The sequence below is a fragment of the Mustela lutreola genome, chromosome 8, assembly GCF_030435805.1.
Source record: "Mustela lutreola isolate mMusLut2 chromosome 8, mMusLut2.pri, whole genome shotgun sequence".
Classification (NCBI taxonomy): domain Eukaryota; kingdom Metazoa; phylum Chordata; class Mammalia; order Carnivora; family Mustelidae; genus Mustela; species Mustela lutreola.
In genome coordinates this window covers 8,487,926-8,508,233 of record NC_081297.1, presented here as the reverse complement: position 1 = coordinate 8,508,233, position 20,308 = coordinate 8,487,926, and positions in this window count along the sequence as shown.

The window sequence follows — 20,308 nt, the reverse complement described above, 5'->3', positions numbered from 1 at the left end:
ATTTAAAGTCTCCCCGATACCTGAACTGTGCTCTATTCAGAGGAGTTGGTTTCCGATTAGGGGAAGATGCCTCTGCTTTAAATTTTTGGATCAATCTCAGTAAGAAATTTTTTTTTTAATTTTTTATTTTTTGTAAACATATATTTTTATCCCCAGGGGTACAGGTCTGTGGATCACCAGGTGTACACACTTCACAGCACTCACCAAAGCACACACCCTCCCCAATGTCCATAATCCCACCCCCTTCTCCCAACCCCCCTCCCCCCAGCAACCCTCAGTTTGTTTTGTGAGATTAAGTGCTCCATATCACTCGGCATCAGGGAAATACAAATCAAAACCACAATGAGATATCACCTCACACCAGTCAGAATTGCTAAAATCTCAGTAAGAAATTTAAGCAAGGAATCAGGTATCTAATTGGAAAGCCATTATAAATACATATTTTGTAATTAAGGAATTAATACTCTATAGAATTTAAATGTTAGCTTCTTCATGATCATTGAATCCAAGACCCTCTCTTCACAATTGAGAATATAGAATCTTAACAGAGTCTGTTTTGGGACACCTGGGTGGCTCAGTTAAGTGTCTGCCTTTGGCTCAGGTTATGATCCCAAGGTCCTGGGATCCAGCCCCATGTCGGGCTTCTTGCTTTCCACCCTGCTCAAGCTCTCTCTCCTTCTCTCTCAAGTAAATAAAATCTTTTTTAAAAAGAAGGGGGGGGCTGTTTATGATGATTTATTTGATTATAACATTTTGTATTTTTGTAACATTTATTTAGTCTAAATTTGTAAATATTCAATCCAACCTAGTAAAGATGGCTTCAGTGACAGTCTTGATCATTTGCTTATCAAACATACAATTATAATATAAATCATATTTATTGTCTGCTTACTAGGTGCTAAGTGCTATATTAAGCATTTTATATAAATTATCACATTTAATCACAATAGTAGCTCCATGATGGAGGTAATATTATTTTTCAGGTATTATGTAGATGAGGAAGCTGGATTTAGCAAGTTTAAGGAACTTGCCCAGGGTCACACGTAGCTTGTAAAATTCTCACTTGCTTCAATTATTCTGGGGCCTGAGCTATCGAAGGGAAAATTCTATCACTGTGAGAATCTCAATTCCTGAGGCTGCATCCACATGAAGAATTTAAGTAGCCCTGAATTATTTCCTCTGGCACTTTTCTCACCATCTTAGTTCAGTTCAACACAAACGCTTGGCCAAGTTCTTCCTGTGAGCTCCGTACCAAGTGATTGGGAGGAGGCGTCACCCTGAGAAGTGCAACTGGGTAGCCCATCCCAGGTTCTCAGTGCACCGCTCGAAGCTAAGGCAGGAAGAGGGCTGTGATGGGTTCTCCTTCAGAGGGTCTGGTATCTCAACCACAGGGGGAAATAATCCAAGCCAGCAGGGCACTCTACCCTCCCCACACACGTCATCCGGAGACATGTAGACTAAATGCTATTTGACCATATGACAGAAGGGAGACCAGAATGAGCTCGTAGCCGGAGCTAAATGCAATGGTAAAAATATTTCAAGAAGTTCTCTGGCTACTTCACAAAATAACCATCGTGTTTAGTTATTTTTTGGAGTTGTCCATCAGTATTCCCCCCACTTTGGGCACAAGGAACATTGGAACGTCATTTCATTCCCTGATGAAATAAGGATTAAGACTTTGTGTTCCTGGACAGTCATTTGTTCATCCATCCATTCTTCCTTCCTTCCTTCCTTCCTTTTCTCAAAACTATTTCTAAACTCCATTTTCCACTCACTAAAGTCTGTCCTGCTGTTTTCCCTATAGTTCATCTGGAATAACGTGATAAACCCCTTTTTAGTCCCACATAATTTCTAAATAAATGGTCAACTGTAGACATCAACAGCAGAACTGTATTTTTCCCCCCTAAGCTGTTTGTCCCTCATTTATTTAAAAATTGTGAAGTTCAGAATAGGAGCAAGTTCAGTTACAGAAAAGCGTCTAGATTACATTCGGATAGAGTCCCCATTTACCCTAAAGAATTTAATTTCTGAGTACAAGGGATGAATGGAAAAAAATCACTATTTACTCAATGTTGACAGTAACAATGAGTACCATTAATCATCTATCTACCCTATACCAGAAATTAAGATACTTTGCTTATCTCATAATTCCTTACAACATCTCTATAAAGTAAATATTACTCTCATTTAGAGATGGGAAACTAAAGCCCAGAGATGATACACAAAGTGAATGACAAAGGTTATTAACAATAACAAGTCAGATTACATCCCAATAGTACTTTAATGACCTTTTTTTTTTTTTTTTTAAATAAAGAGAGAGGGCTTGAGAGCAGAGGAAGTGGAAGAGGGAGTGGGGAAAGAGAATCTCAAGCAGACTCTGCACTGACCCCACACAGGGCTCAATCTCACGACCCTGAGATCATGACCTGAGCCGAAATCAAGAATCAGATGCTTAACTGCAGGAACCCCCCTTAACAAACATACTTGGTAATGTAAATCATAGACACCCCCATTGTTTCTAAGCCCTAATAAAAAATAAACACCATACAACTGGCCACAGAGAACACTATTCGTAGAATGTAAGCTAAATCATTAATTTAACTGTACATATCTTTTGGTTATAATAAATAGTTATTGCTCTAAAAACAATCGCAGATGCCCAGGTCCTGCAGGGGGCAGTTTTCTTGCCACTTGTCATTTCTGCTGCTGCCAGGTTGCCAGGCAGAAGTGTCTCTTAAAAGTCTGACTCTGGGGGGCGCCTGGGTGGCTCAGTGGGTTAAGCCGCTGCCTTCGACTCAGGTCATGATCTCAGGGTCCTGGGATCGAGCCCCACATTGGGCTCTCTGCTCAGTGGGGAGCCTGCTTCCCCCTCTCTCTGCTTGCCTCTCTGCCTACTTGTGATCTCTCTCTGTCAAATAAATAAATTAAAAAAAAAAAAAAACAACTCTGACTTTGGGATAAGTTCCTCCCCTTCGACTCCTATGCATCACGTCTCTATAGTAAGTAAGACACTGCAAAAGGCAGATACGAAAACTAGCTTCAATGGAAGCCATTTGGGTAGCTTGTAAAATTCACAGTTAAATAAATATATATTATATTTATATATAATTAATATTATTATAAATCATTATAGTATATATTAATATAAATTTATATATTTATATAATATATTAGATATGTCACATCATCATACTACTAATAATCTTATTATGATGATTATAATCATAATTAATTATATAATCAATATATTAATATATATTATGTGATTAATAATTGTATGGTTATTACAATGATTAATCATATATTTTTAATATAATGATATATAATATGTGTGTGTATAGCGTAGGCTATCACAGGAAGCAGAATCCATGTCAGTCACTTCTGAAATAAATTTAGATTTAGTGTATGTCACCCCCCCTCATTTACTTCTTTTTATCCTTACTCTCCCTTTGTCAACTGGCTTCTTAAGTTCCCCTCCAAATCCAGCCCAGAGTCCCCTCTCTAGCTCTCCTGGGCAGTGAAGAAGAAAGATTTTTCCTGCCTAGTTTCCTTAGGGCTTAGGACTCCTCAAGTGAAGAATGGAAAAGAGTCTCACCTCTTCCGGGCCCCTGGCACCTGAGGAATCTTGCTCGCTCAGAAATATTTGTTGGTTCTTCCATTCACTAGCAGTTACTAGTACTCTGCCTGCTCTGGACTTAGTTCATTCGGTTTTTAAAACCTTTCACTGATTTGTTTTCTTTTCTTCTTGAGCGTGTCACACTCCTGCCCCAGATGCTGAATTAAACCTGTCCTAACCCTGAAGAAAATGGGTCTTATTTTACCTACCATACCTCCCCACGAGTCATGCTATGCCCACAACCAACTGACATTTAAAACGTGCGTGCGCGCGCACACACACACACACACACACATACACACACATACACACACACACACACACCTGTCTATTGAATATCCAGGAGACAAGAGCTATAGTTGTTAACTATAGCATAAAATTCATGGTACACACAGATTTATTTATTTGTGTTACTGTGGAGCATTTTCTCACATAGAACATGAGACTTCTTTAATACACTATAATGCTTCAAGAATAAATATTCATTCCCAGGAAAATACATTTCTTGAGGGATATATTTGAATAATTAATAATAGATCACTGGAAATCTGTAAAAGCTGGAAAATGACTCAGAATAGTAACAGGAACCCACCCAAATTGTCCCGTTTCCTTCTTTTCAAACCTCTGTATGTGTCTCAAGTTAATCCCACTAAGTGAATTTTTTATTTTTAATGAAAAGCCATGTGATGATAACGTATGACCGAATGATTAAAATAAAGCGTCTTTCCTTTCTTCCTTCCTTCTCTCTCTCCCTTCTTTCTTTTTTCCTTCTTCATTTGTAGTATTGAAAATTCACAGTAGAAGGTGTTTTAAAGTTTACCAGAAGACTTGAACTGGTCATTCTAATCATCCACTTAATTCCTTTGAATTCATAAAAAATAATCATAGGCATTAACTGTACTCATTTGGGTAGCCGTTGAAAAAGTAATTCTGGGATAACTAAAGCTGTGTCTTTGGATTCCACTTTAAACAGAGACTTTTCCTTCTTCAGGTTGCCTTCTTGATAAGTCAATGCGGGCTGTCACATACTCAGCTCCATTGATTGTGATGATAGTCAAAATTAAGAAATTTGCTATCGCTCATTTTGCTTTTTCTGCAATGCAGTCGTCTCTGAAGAATAAAGATAAGCAAATCAGCTTTACCACTGAGATTGTCAGAATGTGTGTCTGTGGAACATAAAGTCATATCATTCATGCTATAATAAAACCCTCATACTTTGATGTGACTCCAAAGCCAAAATGAGGCTGCCCTCAGACAGCAAAATTCTCTAGGGGCTCATCTGTGGGAAAGTGAGGTCAACCTTTGACCCCGATGTTGCCTCTAAATAACAATAACCAAAATGTAACTTATTACACATCCTCAAGTGTGGAGATAAAACATCGGTAGAAATGTCAAATAGGTATGTGGGAAACTAAACACAGGTCTACCAATTTGTAGAAACTGAAAATTATCTCTAATTCCCAGTATTTAAAGCACATTGCTCTGAAACTGTAATTGGCTTTGCGATTTTGCAACTTCGAACTTTATTGCTCTGCTTACCATTCAGGTAAAAATATCTGTCTCTTTTTAAACTCGCAGTTAGCTTCTCCCAAGAACAAATATCCCTCCTTTGACCAATCGAATATTAACATAAATATTTGACACGATTTGACTGAAATCATGCTGCATGGAAAGTTCCTGAAACACTCTCAAATGTGTCAAAAATAAAAATAGTATGGATTTGGAGGATCACCATTTAAATATTTTCTAATAGGCTGCAAACCAACCTTTTCATTTTTCACCATGCTGGCTTCCTCAAGAGTGTAAGTGTCTTGTAAGTCACCTGCGAAACAGTAAAATGGCGATCATAATCTGTCCACTCCTGAGTGTGTTTACAATCATACTCACATGCTCTCAAAATAGGGACTCCTTAGTTTAAACTCATTACTTATGCAGATATTTACTTTTTAAAAAATGGTAAAAACTTAAGACATAATAGTAAAACACAAAAATTAAACAACAAAACAAAAATGTCAACACAATCAAGAAACAAAAACACCCCAAAACCTTATCTTTTATTTTTAACAATTATTCTTGAAGAGTTTTAAAATTTGAACGCCACTGAAACAGGGGCACTGGTCAGGTCCAATATAATAATTTCCAAAAAGGTGTTTAATGGATCTCTCAAGGGACACTTCCCAAATCCTAAACATAACCATAAACAAGGATGATCTCATTAATGGGTCATGACTAATGTTTTAAGCCAAGCGAACTATTTCTAGTGTTCATCACGACTCTGAGAAGTGATGGGATTTTTCTCCCTTTTGTAGACAAGGGAACCAAGACCCACTAAATTTAAATGTCTTGTTCAAAATCATACAGTTAGTCAAGGGGAGACCATAGATCTGAAGCCTGCTCAGCGTAGCTACAAAACTGTTCACACATTCCATGCTGTTCCTGGTGGTCCTCAGGCAGAGCATTCCCGGTCATCACTGATCAATAATGATTATCTGCAAGTGAGCAAGCTAGGAAAAGGGAAATTTCTGGCTGGTTTGTTTGGTTGCTACCATCTTAATTTCCTTCTTTTCCCAAGACCATATTATTTCCTAACAAAACGGGAAAAAAAATATAATCTATTTTGTGAGTTCATCCTCTGTTTGGTTAATAAAATGCATAACTTGAACTAATGAATCTATCCCTTTAGGCATGTCAAAACTCTATATATGAAAAGTATAAAATGCACAAAGAGCCCATTTTTGTCATCTTTTAAAATAATCAAAACTTGCCTCACTACTTAGAATTTAAACTTCATTTTCAGTCATTGGTTGATAGAGTCTTTATGTCAATTAGATACAGATGCTAACCTCTGGCTCTGCTGGAATCTTTTGACATCACAAGTTCTGTGTCTCTCAAAAGGATAATCAGCACCCTCATCCAAACCATAAGGGAAGCTTCGAATTTTGATTATTAAGTTCCTTTTGCTACACGAGATGAGACACACCGCTGGAGAAAAGGAGAATAGAAGTATGCTCTTTCCAAGAAAGGACAATGAACTTATTTCCACAAATAACAAGAGTGGGTTAGACACTAAATTCCTGCCATGGTCACCATCTTGGCAATCCTCCAAATTTGCAGGGTAATACAGATTTTTGTTAAATGAAACTCCTGATCAATAAAGATTTAAGACTTGCTTCAGATATTCCGTTTCCAACAAACTCAAATACACATCCACGTGTTGCCTTTTGTCTTAAGAATCATGAAGACATAAATTATAAGGATGTAATATGGGGAAATTTTGATCTAGGTTCTCTATTCCTGGCAGAATCAATACATAATTGTTGGGTGGATGTTCGATGACAAAGTTGTTCCAGCTCATGCTTTGGTGATAGAAAAATAGTGATTATCACAGCCCTGGGTAATAGTAAGAAAGAAAATGAAGACACCTAGTTACTTCTGTCCCCGCTGTCTTCTTTGGTGAGGAACACTGTTGCCTATCCTACAGTTTAAAGAACAAGACTAAATAGTGACACTCCAGCCAAATTCAAGCTCTCCCAGGTGTTTTAACTGGCTAACCTAATGTCATGTAAAATTTTGAATTTCCTGCCAATATTTTTCAAGGAAGAGCATCTTACGCAAAAATCTATATTCTAATTCTTTTGAAAAATAAAACATCTGTATACTGTCACCAGAAATTCTTCTTGGATTCATTCATTTATACAAATGTTGAAATGTACCCAGCATTCTTGGAAGAGATGAGTAAAATAATTAAGAAAGACCAAAAGATAAGTTTTTTTTTTTTTCTAATTTCTAATATTCTTTTTTTCTAATTTCTTTTTTTGTGCTTTCTTTTTCTTTCTAATTTGAGATTGGGGGAAAGACGGGTAGGGGAAGTTGAAAGCAAGGCAGGAAAAGAGGTACCAGCAAGTGTAGCTTGATTGCTCTCCTCTTAATAAGATCGTATTTTGAAGCAATTATACACATTACATTTTATTTTTATTTATTTTTAGAGATTTTATTTCTTTATTTGACACAGAGAGAGAGAGCACAAGCAGCGGGAGTAGGAGAGAGAGAAGCAAGGCTTTTTTCCACTGAGCAGGGAGCCTGGTGTGGGGCTAGATCCCAGGACCCTGAGATCACGCCCTGAGCTGAAGACAAACGCTTAACCAACGGAGACAACCAAGCACCCCCATTATATTTGATATGTAAGCCTAGTGATATTCCAATGTATCCATTAGATAGAAAATTCCTTTCCTTCTAGAGATTCTCACATGGAGAGAATGCAAGCTTTCTTCCCAATTAGAAAATAATCTTTCCATGAATCTACCACTATGTTTTGCCATATAAATGCTCAAAACCAACAACAAGAAAATTAATGCCGAAAGGGATAAAGAAGTGTTTTGGGTTGTGCAGAAGATTGTGTGTGTACCTGTGTCAAACTGTTTTCACTACTTAATGGTGCTTTAACTTCTAGGAAACCGATGCCATTGGTTAAAGGTCCTGTAATAAATCATCTCTGTGAAATCAAAGTAGGATGGCAGCTAAAGCAAAATTTTCTAGTTTGTTCGATGATGGCAATCGTACCCATGTCATAAATCCTGTGGTGCTCTGGGGAAAAAGACTGAGTATTAAGGTAGATAAAAATCAATATAAATTGATTACTTATGTTTAAGTGAGAATAATTATCAAAAACTAAGTTATTAAAAATAGAGTTTCAAGGACAGGAAAATCTATCTGCTGGTACTTGTCCCAGGGTCCCAAGTTCAAGTTCCCCTGGCCTTTAATTGAGTGGTGGTTTACCTGTGGTTCATGGACCCCTAGACATTCACAGAAGAGCTTTAGGAGGTCAGACCATGAAGCCCTAAAATTTAAAACAAAACTTGGTAGGTATGCGGTTTTGATTTTTTTTTTTTTTAGGAAGAGGACCTATAATTTTAATCCATTGCACAAACCCCATTATAATTCACTCATAAACATCCACAGGAAAATAGCAACTATAATTTGGGTCATTTATTTAATAAGGTTAACCAACGAGTCAGTTATAACTTGGATCACTGTTCACTTATGTCCAAGGGCCAAATGACAGCCAACACGGAATCTGGCTGCTGCGAGAGCTGGCCAGGCTCCAGCGGCAGCTCTGCGCCTCCGCTCAGCTCCCTACCTGTGGCGTTGAGTTTATAGCTGTGATATCAAGGGACCTCGCATTTCATTCCTGTGACCTCGCATTTCAGCACTGGGGTTGTCGGACGCCAAGACTCGATCTGGTTTTCCTTCCAGCAGTCTGAGGGACATCAGAACGGAAAAGGTGTCAGTGGAGGGACGATTGTTGAGGAGAAAGAGAAGGAGAGGGCTCTTGTGGGTTTTTTTCACGTGTTATAAACGTTTGGTGAGAGTTGAATTATGGAAAAAATTTCTGCAATAACAAGGGCATTTTATACAGCAGCAAACTTCCCTTGACGAATTCATAGTCTTAAAAAATCTGATGAATTATATATAGTAGTTCAGGGAAGAAAACTTTAATGACTCAGAGAAAACAAGACCCTTTCCCTTGTACCGTGTAAAAGTACATTTGGGTGGATTCTAAACTCTCTACTGTTAAAATGATCGCATATCCTGTGGTTTTCTTTTTCTTTTCGAGGCAAGGAATGGAAGGGGGGGGGGGATTTAACATGGAGGCTTTTCCTTCAAATTGTCAGTTGGTAAATATAATTTCTCTGTATTTGTGCTTCACTGATCGGAAAGGCTGGTCGTTAATGGCCTTTTATTACGAACTTCCTTTAGTACGCAGCCCAGCAATTAGGCATGGGCACGCTCCGTGACCCCTGGCTGCCTCGCCACCGGCTTTGATCAGAACTTTGCTCAGCGACACACATCTAATAACCAGGAGTGGCATGAACTGAACCATCAACACCTTGATTGATTCCTCAGCCCACATCCTCGGCCAAATAAGGGTGTAATTAGCCATGATGCCAGCTGCCCATATGACCCGACCTTGTGTTCAGATTGGGACAAAAACAAAACAAAACAGAGCAAAAAAGCAAAAAAGCTTATGTCTCGGTACAAACAAAATCATGAAGACAGCACAGCAGGAATTTCAGCCTCTGGGACAAGCTGGCAGCAAAGTAATGTGGCCATCAGTTTCGTTGCTCCACGTTGCCTTCTGGGAAGTGTTATAAACTTCGTGCAGTAGAACTAAAAGGAGAAAGGACACTTCAGAATGAATGGGGAAAATGACAAGCCAGCTTCTTCTCGAGGAGCATTCCAAGCTGTAGAATCCAAAATTATGAACATTAAATCGGGCATAGCTCTTAACGTAGAAAAGAACTGAGAAATGATCACCCAACTTTCTCTCTGTGTGTGTGTATGTGTGTGTGTGTGTGTGTTTGTTTGTTTTAATCTTCACTGATGAATTCAAGAAATTGAAATGGCTGGCAAACCCCGAGGGCAGCATAAAACAAAGCAACTAAAATTCCCATAACCGAAAGTTCTCCATCAGTGATCTCAGGCAGTCATGCTTCCTGAATCACCTGGGGATCTTGTTAAAAACGCAGATTCTGATTTGGTGGGTCTAAGGGGGGACCGGAGTTTCAGCATTTCTAACAGCGCTCCGCCCTGAGGGGAAGCCAGTGCCGCTGGTCCCTGGAACCCCACTTTGAGAAGCAAAGTGCTGGGTAACTCAGAGAGTCACTCTTTTTAGCCAGATTAATTCTCAGCATCATCTGTTGTTCACTTCATTTTGCATTTAAAGATGTTTGGATGGTCCAGCTGCCTCCCTGCCTCACAGGATTCGAAGTATCACGAGGCATTTAGAATGAGCTCTGAAGATCATGAAGTCCTCTTCCGCAGAGACACTACAACTTCTTGACAGGGGGTGCTGGGGGGCTCAGTGGGTTAAAGCCTCTGCCTTCAGCTCAGGTCGTGATCCCAGGGTCCTGGGATGGAGCCCCGCATCGGGCTCTCTGCTCAGCGGGGAGCCTGCTTCCCTTCCTCTCTCTCTGCCTGCCTCTCTGCCTACTTGTGATCTCTGTCTGTCAAAAACACAAATAAAATATTTAAAAAAAAAAAAACATCCTGACATAACTGATATTTTTTTTTTTTTAATTATTGTGGAAAATGTGGAATGTATAAAAACAGTAATCAGGAAAACAAAAATCACCCATAATCTTGTTTTTCAGAGATGACGTTGTAACATATTGATATATATTTCTCATTAGAATCAAATGTACTTATGGGGCACTGGCTTGGCTCAAGGGGTTGAGCGACTGACTCTTGATTTCAGCTCAGGTCATTAGCTCAGGGTTGTGAGATTAAGCTTTCTGGGGACTCTGCACTCAACACAGTCTGCTTCTCCCTCTCCCTCTCCTTCTGCCCCTACTGCGCCCTCTTGCTCTCTCAAATAAATAATAAATAAATAAATAATAAATAAATAAAATCTTGGGAAAAAAATAAATAAAATCTTGGGGGAAAAAAAAAGAACTAAAGGTACTTACATGAGATTTAGTATCCTGGTACTTGGGAGGTACTATAATTTATGGAATGGTTTCCTTTCATACAATAGTTATGTTGCTTCCAAAATTTTCTTACTTAAAATATCACAGAAATAGGGTAATAAAATTTTTAAAATACTTTTTTCAGGGCATCTGGGTGGCTTAGTCGGTTAGACATGTGCGTTCAGCTCATGTCATGATCCCAGGGTCCTGGAATCGAGTCCTGCTTCACGCTCTCTGCTCAGCAGGGAGCCTGCTTCTCTCTCTCTCTCCTCCTGCCCCTCTACCCCACTCCTGCTCTCACTCTCTCTCTCTTTCTCATGTCCACTCTCTCTCAAATTAATAATATTTTAAAAAAAACACGTGTCGCTATTATAACTTATTTTCTCCAGGTCTTTTATTTTTTAAAGATTTTATTTGAGAGAGACAGAGACAGAGATAGTGAGAGAGAACCACGAGTGGGTGGTGGGGGAGAGAAGCAGGCTTCCTGCTAAGCAGAGAGCCCGAAGCGGGGCTCAATCCCCTACAGGTCTTTTAATGGGGAATGTTGGTCTTCACCCACAAGAAGGTCCTCTGGTGCCCTTTGTTTTCTGCTAAGAGAATGTTTTCTAGAAGCCAAACCCACTGCTTAACTCTTCTGGTAGTTCAGTTAAATAAAAACCTCATAACCATTTTCCCACCTACAGTAACCTAGGCACCATCTCAACTGAAAACCACTAATAGTGCTTCCATCTCTTCTCCCTTGTTATTGTTTCCATTCTGTTTCCTTTAGCTATTAGTTTCCTCTAATTTACATTTCAAAAACACCCCATTCTCAATTTAAACACATGGTACTGCATTATTGAATTTGGTTTTTTTGTTTGTTTGTTTTTTGTTTTGGGGGGGGTTTTTTTAGGATAAAATTAGGATAACGAAAGTGTAAATTTTATCACTTACGCTTCCTGTGGAGCCGGGAACTATCATGTAATTGAGATTATCGTCTCTCCCCTCTCCTCCTCCCCAAACACACATAGCCTTGCCTTCTCACCTCCTCTGACCTAGAGGAGGGCTAACAGTAATTTTCCCGTAGATACAAACTAAAATGGCCCGATTATATGAATAGGAACTGCAGTCGGCCCTTGAACAACATGGGGACTAGGAGTGCCCACCCCTGTATGGTTGAATATCCACATGTAATCTTTGACTCGCCCAAAACGTAATTTACTGAAAACCTACTATGGATTGGAAACCTTACTGATCACCTAAACAACTGGTGAACACATATTTTTTGTGTTATGTGTATTATAAACTGTATTCTTACACTATGAAGGAAGTTAGAGTAAAGGTCATCAAGAAAATTATAAGGAAGAGAACATACATTTACAGTACTGTATTTATTTTAAAAATCCTAGTATATGTGGACCTGGACAGTTCAAACCCATGTCGTTCAAGGATCAACTGTACATCAACATAGCTGATATTAGACAGGATTCTGTTGGCCTCAGATGATTAAAATATGGTTCAAACTAGCTTTAAAAGGAGTGGGGGTAGAATTTATTGACTCCCATGACTCGGATAATAATGTGTATATATCCCTCTGAGCAACATGACTTTCATTTAGATCAAATAACTATTTTTCTGAATTAATTTTGCTTATTTTGAATTCCACGTTTCCTTGTATACATCCAAATATGAAAACTGCTAGTATTTTGGCTCTTTGCAAAGGGAAAAAACTAAAAAGATATCTGAAAAAGTTAAACAACAAAAGTTTTATGTCAATGTCATGTGTTTTAAATAAAAGTTATTTCCAAAAGTATTTTACATTTTCCTTCCACTTATAGATGGAAGTTTATTTCATTTATGGCACAAAATCAGATATTATTATAAATGATATCCTAAATTCAGTTGAAAATTTCAACACTAAAGATCAGCATTCAACACTAACGGTGATTATAATATAAATACAGATTTGGACAGAACACAGAATCATGGTAACAGTAATGCCCTCACTAATAAGAAATCTGTAGACCAATGATACCTATCAAATGAAATGTAAGCTGTTTTTCTTAAAATGTACAAGTACTTTGTCGCATAGCATTTCTTTTTCCAACGAAGCCAATGTTGAACAGAAACACACATACACACAATTTAGGATGGATGTGAACCTTTAATCTTTTTTGTTGTTTAATTCCATTCTCTAAGTCAACGTAAGTGTTCGACAATTACATTGAACTTTTTGTAAACGAGTCACCTAAATTTTGGTTGTATTTTGTTCAAAATCAGTCGGAAAATCTTTAAGTAGTAGAGTGACAAAACAATTCGCCTCCTTAAGATTTTAGGGAACTACAATTATTGATAACAACATTTGTAAACAGGAGGAGATGATTAAGTGATTTGATGATGTGGGAACTAAATTGTGTGCTATTTACCTTTGAAGTTTTAGGATGGTGCTTTATAATGCCTCAAAGTGAAGATGATATCTTCAGGTGATTTTCCTTTTTTGTACTGAAGAAATATATACTTTACACCAGGATAGAATGAAATCGAGAAATCCTAGTATTGTATAACATCTGATTTTGTGAATCATTCAAATGTAAATAAGGACAACTTATTTGATGGGTTTTGGTTTATAAAAATCTTACTTGTAAGTGTGGTGTTTGTGTGTGTTAGAGAGAAGGAGAGAGAGAAAGAGAAACCTTCTATTTCTTCAAAGACACACAAAATGTTAGCCATCGCTGTCTCCGGGTAGGTGACAGAGGAGTCTGAGAAGTAAGGAACGTAATTTTCATTTCGCATCTTTACTATTCGAAAATTTTATCTTCAGCGCATCTTGTTTTTATAATGATAAAAATTTTTGTGAGTCTAAAGGCATGGATGAATATAATATGTTGAAAAACATTATTCTACCAACCTTCATAGGTATTAGATGGAACTTCGGAAATCTTTAAAAATCCAAGTTCATTATTCTAACGGTGACAATTTTGAGAACTATACCTGGCCAGAGAAAGAGATGTCCAGACATGGTCCACGTTTTAGGTATTGTCCGGGCCACCATCCTGTAATAGAGACAAACACATCTTGTTCGGAAGGCTGGGATATTCGCTGATAATTTATCTTGTTTCCATGTCATCCGGACCCAGTCACAAAATCCAAGTTCTTTTCCATTGAAAGAAAGGAAACGTATTAATCTTGGAAGTAGGTAATTGACTATTTTAAGGCTGGAGAATTAATAGATGTTACCTTCATATATTTTACCACCCGTGTAATCTCAAAGGAAAGAATGAGCCGAGTACTTACATTTGTTGAACTTACCTTGGCAGCCAAGAGCCCTTTTTTCTGGCAATGATCATGTACTTAGCTGATAAAGGAAAAAATATGTTTGGGAGACCACATGTGAGCATTAGGAGCCATTATTTTCCTTGTAATCTTCTTGGCCCCAAAGAAACTGCTAGTTGCCATGCAAACGGCAACCCAAGCAATGCTTTTCTACAAGATATTTTGGATCTATCAATAGATACAGATGTAAATAAAGATACTTTGCCACAGAGGCATTTGATACTAAGTAAACAGAATATTCAACAGACAAGGGCCTGATTTTTTTTTTTTTAAATCCTCACCCCAGATGTTTTAGCATTATGGCACAGCCATAATTTCTTTCAGAATACAAATAGTTTTGTATCTGCAAGGGCATAATTCTAGATAAAGTGGCCTCAGAAGAAAGTGAGAGTTAATTTCATCTATCCGTCCACCCAATTTGAAGAGAATGTATTGTTTTCCCAGCTTTAAGAGGTATCAGGTCTCTCTTGTGACACCATCCCAAACCATTTTAGTCAGAAACAGGTGAAGCAGAGAATGTTATAAAATCGCCATACTGGATGAATTTCGTGACCCATTGACAACCATGACACAATCCAAAACTATTTTACAAAACATTTACATTTCTCAAGAATGAGTTTCATGAGGTCAGGAGGTTTCTACTGGGAAACTTGCTGAGACTCGGTCATGAACTTTGAATAATGTCAAGAGCTTGACCTCCAAATGTGGTTACCAGGTCAACATTCTGACGTGCTCTCATTTGCTTTGTCGCTAGGAAAAGGAACAAATAAGGTAAAATGTAATGACAACTACACTCAATGCAGTCATCCATGTGAAATAAAACAAGATCATATGCCAAATTATTTTATCCTTTAGCGTGTCTGGACCCAAGTAAGCTATAGTTCCTTTTTCCCTTTTGAAGTCTAAATTGGACATTTGGCTAAGTACAGACATTTCTCTATTCTCAAGAACAGGTGTCCCCAAATGCAGTGAAATATTTTTCTCGTTTTATCACAGTTCTCTAGGACAGGGAATATACGTGACCAAGAGAAGAATCAGCTTACAACTTATGTGTCCTCCAAGGGGGAGTTCACAGCTGCTTCTGCTGAGCTGTGGGAGGGGTGCATATGGAGGAGAGGGGAATGGAGTACAGAGCTAACGTGTCGCCAGAAGGGATAGGACTTAGGATGGCGGTGTAAGCAAAATTCTAAGACGGCCTTTAAGATTTCTGCCCCTGATATACACACCCTATAAATCTCCTCCCCTGGAACATGGGCAGGACCTGTGAATATGATGAAAGATAATTCCTGCATTAGAACATCCAGAGAAACACAACCAAAAGGGTAGATTATAGATAAGTAACTAATGTAGATATAGATATAGATGGTTGGAGTTGGCTCACGTGGTTATGGAGGAGGCTGAGAAGCCCCCCAACCTGCCATCTATACACTGGAAAACGAGGAAAGCCAGGATCATTCAGTCTGAGGCTGAAAGCCTGAGAACCAAGGGTGCTGATGATCTAAGTCCTGGAGTCCAAAGGGCCTGAGAGCCAGGAGCTCTGAGGTCCAGGGCAGAAGATGGACATCCCAGCTCCGGAAAGAGAGAATTTCACCTTTCCTTGCCTTTTTGTTCTATTTAAGCTCTCAGTGGATTGGATGATGCCCATTCACATTGATGAAGGCTGATCTTTAGTTAGCCTACCAATGTCAATATTAATCTCTTCCAGAAACACTCCCAAGGTCACATCCAGACATAGTGTTTCACCAGCTATCTGGGCATTCTTTGGCCCAAACTGACACATAAAATTAACCATCATAACTTTCACAATTAGTATGTTTATATAACAAAGGGAAAGGGCCTTCTCAGGTATAATTAAAGTCCCTGAACAGCTGAGTTTGTGTTCATCAAAAGGGAGATTATCCTGGGTGGGCCTGACCTAATCAGGGGAGCTGTTTAAGAGAGCATCTAAAGGGCAGAGATAGAAGGAGTCAGAGAGATAGGAAGCAGCCAAGATCTGAAGAAGCAAGCTGCCGTGTTGTGGAGCGGGGTACACGGCTGGGGTGATGGGTAAACTCTAATTTCTCAGCGTCTCAGTCTTACAGTCACAAGGAATTGAATTTTGCCAGTAGTCACTGGGCAAAGCAGAGGACTCCAAGCTCCGCAGACTCCATGGCCCAGGCTGTTACCTTGATTTCGTCCTTGTAGGATACTGTGGAAAGGATCCAGCTAAGCTGAATCCAGACTCCTAGCCAAAGGAAACAAGGAAATCATACATTTCTGTTGTTTCAAGCTGCTACATTTGTGGTGCTTTGTTATGCAGCCGTGGAAATGCAGCCGTGGAAAACAACTCCAGAGGGAATGCAGGACAAGGGGTGCAGGCTAAAAGTTGATCAGTCTGGGACCTGAGCCCTCCTATCTGCATCCTTCCCTGCCTTTCCCCCCAGAGCCATTATGTTCCTTATTGAGGAGAAGGCAGGATCTACTCTACCCATTTGTATGACAATAAATTCTGGGAGCTAAGAGTTTGAAATATGAACCAGTGTATTTCTGGTCTCCCCTTTCTAGTCAAGGCCTCCTAGATGCTCTGTCTCAGGGAAGGGCAGAAGAAGCGTCAATTCTCAGTTCGTGTCACACTGGACATCCAAAAACTTACGGCAGGACCGACGGTTTGAGAGTAAATATTTTGGATTAAAAAATCCTGAATTTTATTTTATTGTAAAAGCTGAACTTTATGCTCTAAGTAATAGATGTGGGAACAGTCCTTGATGGCAGAAGAGCCAGTTTTTCTGCCCTGGCCATGATAATTTTTCCCTGCTCTGAGGAGATATATAATCAGCAAGGACCTGTCTGGTGAAGTGCCTGAGAAAGTTCTGAGGTCCAGGGCAGAAGATGGACATCTCCTGCCCCCTCCCCCAGTGAGTTCTCAACCCAAGAGAGGCAGACAGTAGGCTTCCCAAGAGGTTTGGGAAGAGCTGAAATCCAGCTTTGCTTCAATTCTAGGAGGGTTTTTGAAGGAAGAAGGTGTGGAGGGGAGAATGTTTCGCAGAGTTTCTCCCCATCTGCATGGTATGGCCACAGAACAGAAACAAGATGGTGTCTGTGAGGCTACAGACAGAGAGAGAAGCTCTATGTTATGGTGGAGAGCTTCCAAGTTTCTTACAAAGAAAGAAAGATGGGACTGGTTGCATTCAAAGGATTTATGCACCCTTTGCACCAGGTGACCCCCAATGCCCCTTCCAGATCTAATTTTATTTTAATTAAAGTATAATTAACATACAATGTTATATTAGGTTCTGGTGTACACATATTGATTCAACAATTCCATACTTGACTCAGCGCTCACCACAATGACTGTTGTCACTGTCACCATACGAGGTTATTGCAATATTATGGACTATATTCCCTTTGCTGTACTTTTCATCTCCATGACATATTAACTTTATAACTGAAAGTTTGTCCCTATGAATTCCCTCACCCCACCCACCTTCGCTCTGGCAACTAGCAGTTTGCCGTCTGTATTTAGCATCTGCTTTTTGTTGTTTCTTTGTTCGTTTGTTTTGTTTTTTAAATTCCACATATGAGTGAAATCGTATGGCATCTGTCTTTCTCTGACTGACTCATTTCACTTAGCATTTTACCCTCTAGCTCAATCCATGTTGTTGCAAATGGCAAGATATAATTCTTTCTGATGGCTGAGTAATATTCCATTGTGTATATATACCACATCTTCTTTATCCATTCATCTGTGGATGGACGCTTGCACTGCTCCCTTATCCTGGTTATTTAAATAATTTTGCTATAAACACAAGAGTGCATATATCATTTTGAATTAGTGTTTTTGTTTTCTGTGGGTAAATACCTAGGAGTAGGATTAGTGGGTCACATGGTACAGTATGGTACTGGCACAAAAACAGCCAGATGGGTGGGACAGAAGAGAGAACCCAGACATAAACCCATGCTTATATGGTCAGTCAATCTATAACAAAGGAGGAAAGAATACGCAATGGGGCAAAGACTGTCTCTTCAATAAATAATGCTGGGAAAACTGGACAATTCCAGATCTCATTCTCCATGACTTTACAACAGATGCCCTCAGCAAGGTCTAGGAATGAAACCAAAAGGTAAAGTTGGGTAACTGGGACAAATGCTAGCTCTTCTTCTCCATTTATATGGCACATTATCACCTGCCATGGCTCTTAGCTCTTCATTTCCTTCCCTAAACACCCAGTAGAAATTTGAGACAGGATAGACTTCCTTCTTCACATGCCTTATATTTGATTTTCCTTTGTATCATCATCCAGTATATTGTGACTCTCCTCTGCTGGCAGTTGGGCCCTCACTTCGTTCCTTCCACACCTGACTTCTAGGAAATCTACCAACTCCCCATCCCTTTGGCAGTGCAGTGAGCCACATAAAGATAACCTGCAGGCACAGGGTACCTTCCCATTTCGATAGAAATTTCTAGAGCGCTCAGTGCTGGAGTTAAGGATTAGTCCTCTGTGGCAGAAGACCAGGAATGCAGATCCACTCAAACTTGTTAAAACAGTGGCCTAAATCCCAAAAGAGACAGTTGGTCTTTTGTGAAGCAATTTGCAAGTATCGCATTGCACCATTAAAACTTCCTGTGCTCTGTTATTATGTGATTAGCAGAGTCAACAGCTCTTGGATTTTTACCTCACTCACATTCTTCTAGGAAACCCAAATCAGGCTTTGCGTGTAGTTCTGGAATATAACAGTGCCCACTATCTACCAGTTAGTAACCTCCTCAGCGTGGGGCTCCATGGTGCTCGGGTACAGAACACGACCACGTAGATTACATACCTGCCTTCACAGCACCCTGGAATATGTTCATGCAATAGATAATGTTACTGTGAGTGACAGATATTAACTATATGCTACAATAAAGGGGTACTATAAAAATGTGCAAAGTTAGATATTTCCCTGGCTCTATTTTTCTTTTCATGTACAGAATGGAATGCTCTACTATTTTGGACTGCACTTAGGAAGTGAGTGTTTAACAAGCTAGAGAGATGCTCTTCCAGATTTGCGCAGTGCAGTGCAGATAGAGAGAGGAAGATACGCATATTGATAGCGCCCTCTTTGCCGTTCAACAACATGTTGAAAACATCTTCAGTGTATATACTATTATCAAACATTTATTTCCATATAAACCATACCTACCAAGCATGATCTTCAACTTTTCTAAACCTTCTTAGCTCTTTTTTTATACTGCTTTTATGACCCTAAGAAATTCCATCTGGTAGCAGGGATACTTCCTTTACCTGACTTACAGCAACTTGAGTGCAATGACACTGAACTTATGATTTATTGCATATCACTATGCAATGCCTAGCAAGGATATATTTGCTATATATTTCTGGATCAATAAATATATTTTTTAAAGATTTTATTTATTTATTTGACAGAGAGAGAGAGAGGGAGAGCAAGCACAGGCAGACAGAGTGGCAGGCAGAGTCAGAGGGAGAAGCAGGCTCCCCGCCGAGCAAGGAGCCCGATATGGGACTCGATCCCAGGACGCTGGGATCATGACCCGAGCCGAAGGCAGCTGCCTAACCAACTGAGCCACCCAGGCGTCCCCAATAAATATTTTTGAATGATTGGGTGAGTGACTGAGTGAGTGAATCAATGAACTTAAATATAAATTGGAACTACCCAGTGGGCTTTACGGTGGCTGTCACTCTTCTTCACGAAATGTGTCTTTGGCCGGCCCCTATACCTGAATGTCCCATGTCTAGCACTGATAGCAAATCCATGAAGGAAGCTGAAAACAGATGTTTTCAGATCACTATTTAGTAAGGTTGGATGCGTGCAAGGCCCATCTCTGCCTTACTCTGCATTTTATATCAATGACCCCTTTCAGCATGAAAGAATGGCATTACATCATCAAGGTGCTGGTAAAACAAACCGCAGGGCT